Raw genomic sequence first — 6269 nt, 5'->3', positions numbered from 1 at the left:
TTTTCCTAATTCAATCAAATATGTTTACATTACGGCTTTGCATAGAATCCCCTCTCCCACTTATTGCAAGAGGAAAAAAAAAGGAAGAAGAAAAAATGAACAACCTCATTATATTCAGGCTTTTGTTAACTAATATGGGCAATAGTTAAAGTGCACTGAATACTTTATCAAATAATTTTTATACATTTTTCAAAAAATAAAGTCAAATTAAACATTTTTTTTAATTGTAAAGTCAAATTACACAAACATTCAAAAATAAATACACACAATTATAGTGAATTTATACTTTTAAGTCAACGAATCATTAACAAAATTTTTAATTTGTATTATGACTCATAATTAAGAATCTATTACTCCTTCCGTCTTAATTTTTTTGTCTTGTTTGAAAAATCAAACTTTTTAAAAGAATATCATTTATTGTCTTGTCTACCTTTTAAAACTTTATAAATTTCCAAAACTACCCTTAAAAAAATTATAAAAAAATTGAATTAGTAAATTAATAGGGTATAATAGGAACATTAGTAAATTAATGACTTTTATTTTTAACAACATGACAATATTTTGGGATATCTCAAAATGAAATAGAGGACAAAAAAAAAAAAAAAAAAAAGGAACGAAGGGAGTAATTTATAACTTCTGTTCTTAAGGTATTTTTTAACTTTAACCTTACATGTATCCCAAAATTTTTGCATAATCAATTACGAGCTCCACAAACAAAATAGTATTATTGATCTCGATCAAACAACCTAAATCAATAATTTAATTAAATAAAATAACCATTATCAAGTTAAAGAGAGAAAGTATAATTATCATTATTATCATGTCAAATTTGTTGCGATACAACTGTGCACCAGTGCATCCTATAGAGGAAAGTATACCAAGTAGTAATTATTCTTTCATGGTGATTTGTAAAATCAAATTATGTTGGGCACGCGGTTCAGAAATCGTAAGGTCTTGAATTTGAGGTTGTGTTATCGGGATTCATCATCAACTTTTATATAGAATCTGGGATTGTTTGTTTGTTTGTTTTTTAAAAATTAAAATAATGATAATTGGGTAAGTCACGTGAGAGAGAGAGAGAGGTGTTTAAGAATTAACCGTAATATAAATAGGGATGGTATGGGATAAATGCCTTGCGAGTAGTCCCAATAATTGTGTCTGTCTCTTCACTCTCGAGCCGTGCGCTACCTTTCTTCTAAGTTGACTCCCTCAATTCCTCTTCGGCCGCGTATTAAAATCCTCTAATTTTTCAGTCGGTAAGGTTGAAAAAGAGAAAATTATTCTCTATTGTGCATGTGATATTATTTATTTTTGTGGTGTAGGATTGATAAATTTATATTAAAAACTCTTTTCACATAGTATTATTTATTGTCATCACCTAATATGAGATCAATCAATCTATATCGAAAATCTTATTTTTTTTATTCAGCCAAAAAAAAAAAATTGAAAGAGAAATCATTCATTCTAGTTTTTTTAAGAAGGTCATAATTTTGATATAGCAAACAATTATTAGTTATTTATAACTTTTATATAGAGTTGTTATTATTATTTTTTTTTTACTACTCACAATTTATCACGCCATACTTGCAGCTTTATAGCAAAGATGTGACAAGAAAATAAAAATTGTGATACTAAATTTTTCAAGAGAAAAAGAATAAAAAATATAAAAAAAAAAAAAAAATTGAAAACCCAAGGTGCAATCATAGGCTTATCCTAAGTCACGCGGTAAAAAGAAGAGAAAGAGAAATTTTTGTTGTTGCCCCTTTTAATATTTGTGTTGTCAAATGATGATTTTGTTTCTTCGGGTTCTTATTCCTATTTTCCCTGTCAAATGATAGGATTTCAGTTTCCAATTCATTGTGATTAGTGCCTATAAATAACCATAACGGCTAAGCCTTGTGTTTCAAAGTTGAGGCTTGTAACCTAAGAGGATGCATGAATAAAAAAGTACCATCCCTCTGCCCCCTCTTTTTTTATTTCCAACCCAATTGAAAGAAAGGTAACCTTTAACTATTGATTTTGAGGCACCTCCCATACTTTCAAAAGAAAGAGAAATAAAGAACTACTAATTTTTTGTCCCCCACCCAAAAAAAAAAAAAAATTAATAATAACAAAAAAGTATTAAAGCACTCACGTGGCTTAAGCTACATAGCAGTACACTGCTGTGTAGCTAATTAGCATAGAGTAGCATAGTAGTTAGCACTTAACACTCGGTAGTACACGTAGAGACCTTTAGCTGTGTTTCAATTTTAAGGTTCATCTACTTTGTGAGCTAAGCTAAATTAACATGTTTGTCCTGGCGAGTTTATGCAATTTCTCTCTCTCTGTCAAAAAAAAAAAAAAAAGGAGTAATCCTATCCAATTTTATCGAATGTTACCGAAGCAAAAAACTATATCATAATAGTAAGTTCTTGTAATCAAGAAAAGGGCCAAAGGCACAGTTATTACTTATTAGACCCAGACCAACCTGGTCAGTCACTTTGGTAAGTAACAATATGAACTAGTACCTAAGTGTCCGTTTGACATAATTATTTTTGTTAAGGTGCAGCAACCTCCCCAACCACAGTCCACACCGATCTGAGTTCATTGGAAAGCTCCTATCTTGGACACGGTTAAGGTCAATCTCGAGGATGCATCATTCAGTTGTGAGCGAAAATCAAGGTTTGGAGTGGTTTTGGCGAGATGTTTTAGTAAATTACAGTACTCTCATGTTAAGAGAGAGGGTAATATGGTTGCTCATGTTTTAGCTCTTTTTGTTTTAAATGTTCTAGATTATAATGCGTGGATGGAGGTTGCTCCACCACAGTTTCTTTCCTTTGTTTCTAGCAGACTCTGATGGTTTTTTATTGAATAAAAGGTACTACGTTGATTCTCAAAAAAAAAAAAAAAAAAACTTATTTTATTATTTAGCTTATTTTTTGTACTATTTATTGGCCCACTGCACTTTTTGATACTATTCATGAGTTTCACTATACTATTTCAGCTAACTTGTACCTTTATCCATAATACTTTTAGCAAAAAAATTTCAGTTTTAGCAAAATAAACGGATCTCAAACAGCCCTAAACTGATTCGATTTTTTAATTANCAAAATGTGTTGAGTTGGCCATGCCCAACTTCCAAGCATTCACACTAATTTGTCATAATAAACTCCAATAAAAAGTAAATAAAAATTTGTCATTATTTTACCCACATGCAAGTGAGCTAATAAATGGACTAGAGTTTTTGTCACTCAAAAGTCAAAAGTCTACCTTTATATAGCTTGAAGCTTTAAAACATGTATCACATTATTAAAGCTGATTTTTTTTTTTTTTTAATTACAACAAGTTGGGAGGGGGATTCAAACTCAAGTTGTCATGAAGAAAACCAAACAATAGTACTAAGACACAAAACTCTTTAACAAAATTGATGATATTTGAATGAATTTATTTTTATGACACTTGTTTCATCAATTTTTTTATAAATAAATAAATCCGTGAGGGTAACCGAGTAATGCATGTGATTTCTTTTTCTTTTTTTTTTCTTTTTTTTTTCTTTTTTTGTAATAGAGGATATCAAAGTCATTAAGGTAGGGGTCAAAATATTTTTTAAAAATTATTTTAATTTGATGAAAAATACTAAAAAGGATAAGAGAGGACATTGTTATGTTACAATGTCACAAATGAACAAGAAATTTATTATTAAAAAAAAGAGAGTTACAAGATAATAAAACAATTCAAAAAGAAGATAACAATGAAAATTATTATAATGATTTTAAAACGTGTAATATAACAATTCTTGATGATGAAGAAGAAGAACATCAAAAGGCAAGAAAAAATATTATTTAGAAAGATAATAATACTTAAATAGTAAAAAAAAAAAAAATGATTGCCTTTAAAATTGTCTCTCCTTAGGCCTCAAAATATTTTGAGCCGACTTAGGTTTGATTTGCTTGCCAAAGAGATGGTCATTGGTTGTGGTGTTTGGGGATTGAATGTGGAAAATGGGGAAAAATGAATTTATTAGAATATTTTAATAGAACTTATAATTTAGGGTGTATTGCAAAATTGGAATTTTTTTTTTGGTGTGTGTGTGGTAGTAATGCAAAATTGGATAGTTAAAATAGGCCAGGGGGTGAGTTTTTGAAAAAGCAATTTAGTTAAGTATAGAAAATTAGATGTGAATACTCTAACAAAGGGTATCAATTTCAGCAGGGCTAGAGGGTTCTTCGTACATTTATATATTAATAAGCAGTTGAAATTGCTTTGATTATGAATTGAAACTCTTGGGTTCTACATGGTACAAAGGGGCATATGATTGGTGAAACCTAACAGCAAGTTGTGTAACAGATAATATGACATGATTACCACGCACAACTTGAGCGAGTTGATTATTCAAGCACAATGCTTTTATAATATATATCTCTAGATTTAAGTTTATATAAAAAGTACATCTAAAATTGTACAAACTCACAGTACAGGAAGAAAAGATAGCTACTGCTAATCAAATAGTTTTTAGCTTGAATCAATTGATGTGCAACACTGTTAAGTCAACTTGATGAGAATGACAGGAATGAATTTTAAGGGGGCAAGGGGCAGCTTCAGGAGCTTTATAGAAGTGGAAATCACTGTTGAGTTGAACTGATTCAATTGAATTGTTTTTGACAAAATATGAGGTTGCTTACATTGAGAACCACAGTTTAAAGTTGTTGGACCCATGAAATTGACACACAAATTAACTGGGCTTTTACTATGCTCTCTTTTTTGATAAACTTTTTTTTTTTTGGATAAACATTTTACTATGCTCTCTAATGCAGACAATTACTACTGAGATTCTGGTTTTCTACTTGTAGAAGTTATAGCATTTTAGTTTAAGGAGTTTAAAAGACTTTCAAAATTTGAAGAAATGACTTGGAGATCCCTAGAAGTAATTGGACTCAAGTAAATCTAACTCAAAATTTCTAATGGAAAGTGGAGCTGATCGTAGAGAAATGGGCAAGTTTATACAACCTCAACTACTCAGCTTATTATTTACAGCTTTTCTCAGTATCCTCCAATTCATTCTTATGTTCAGTGACACAAAATTTATGGCAATTGTCTTTTGTAGACTACAAGTGTCAATGGCAAGATCATGTAAAAATGATATTGTTTTAATCATAATTTATCACTTTGACAAATTGTGAAAAAAGTTATGCTCATAGTATTACTCTATACATATATAAAATCATTATTATTATTATTTTTGATAAATATATAAAATCATTAGAATCTTTAAAAGTATTCATATTAAGAAAATAATAATAATAATAAAAAGATAGAAATGAAAAAGTAAAAAGAAAAAGAAGAAGAGTTACTTGATTAGATAGAGTTACTTCTATAAGGGGTAATATGAAAAAAGAAAAAGAAAAAGGCTGTAAGCTACTAGCTAGTGACAACTTTCAACAATTATAAGGATTTAAAAAAAATAAAAATAAAGTAATGACGTGTTATTTTATTATTAATAAAAAAAATTTATGTGTGTTCAAAAAATATAAAGAATAAACTATTATATCCAGAATTATAACGACTCTTCAAAATTAACAATAAAATTGTTATTGGTAATGTGGGACCATTCGAACAAAACTTTAATAAATAATGTTTGAAATTGAGTTGTCAAACTTTCTGTACTTTTGTCAAAAGTACGATGATTTCATTATCTCCACAAAGTCACATCAAATAAAGGTACTAGATTCCAAAAATTCAAAAATATTGCACAAACAAGTTACAGTAACCAAACAAGAGATCCATGATCAATTTTTTATAACACCAATTGAATTATGAAAGATCTATACACATAACTCCACAAATCATGAGCTATAGAGCAATGTAACAATAAATGATCTATACACTTTCTGCTGCCTCTCAATCTCCCAACTCACAACCCTCACTCATAGGAATATTTGAGTAAATTTACAATATTAGAAAGGAATTTACTGACTTTAATTCCCAATCATTGGATTCTCTATAAAATCTAACATCCAGGCTCTGTGCCTCCCCATGTAGCAAACCAAACCAACAATGAGTGAAATGATGCATGACTATCTAGTATCTACCAAGCATAAAAAACAATTATGAAAAAAACTCTTTCCAGACAATGGTTCCCACACTAGTTGGCATGCCAAAACCGTACTCGAATGTCATCACCTACATCGAAGGACACATAACCATGTGTTCCTCTAGCAGATTTCAAAATCCATCCTCCCATTCCTTACCATACTTCGTAGGTATTAACCCTCTCTCTGTAGGCGTGTGCG

Source organism: Quercus suber, unplaced genomic scaffold, assembly GCF_002906115.3.
Source record: "Quercus suber isolate HL8 unplaced genomic scaffold, Cork oak 2.0 scaffold_138, whole genome shotgun sequence".
Lineage (NCBI taxonomy): Eukaryota > Viridiplantae > Streptophyta > Magnoliopsida > Fagales > Fagaceae > Quercus > Quercus suber.
The sequence above is the reverse complement of the archived record's forward strand: the minus strand, read 5'-3'. Positions refer to the sequence as shown.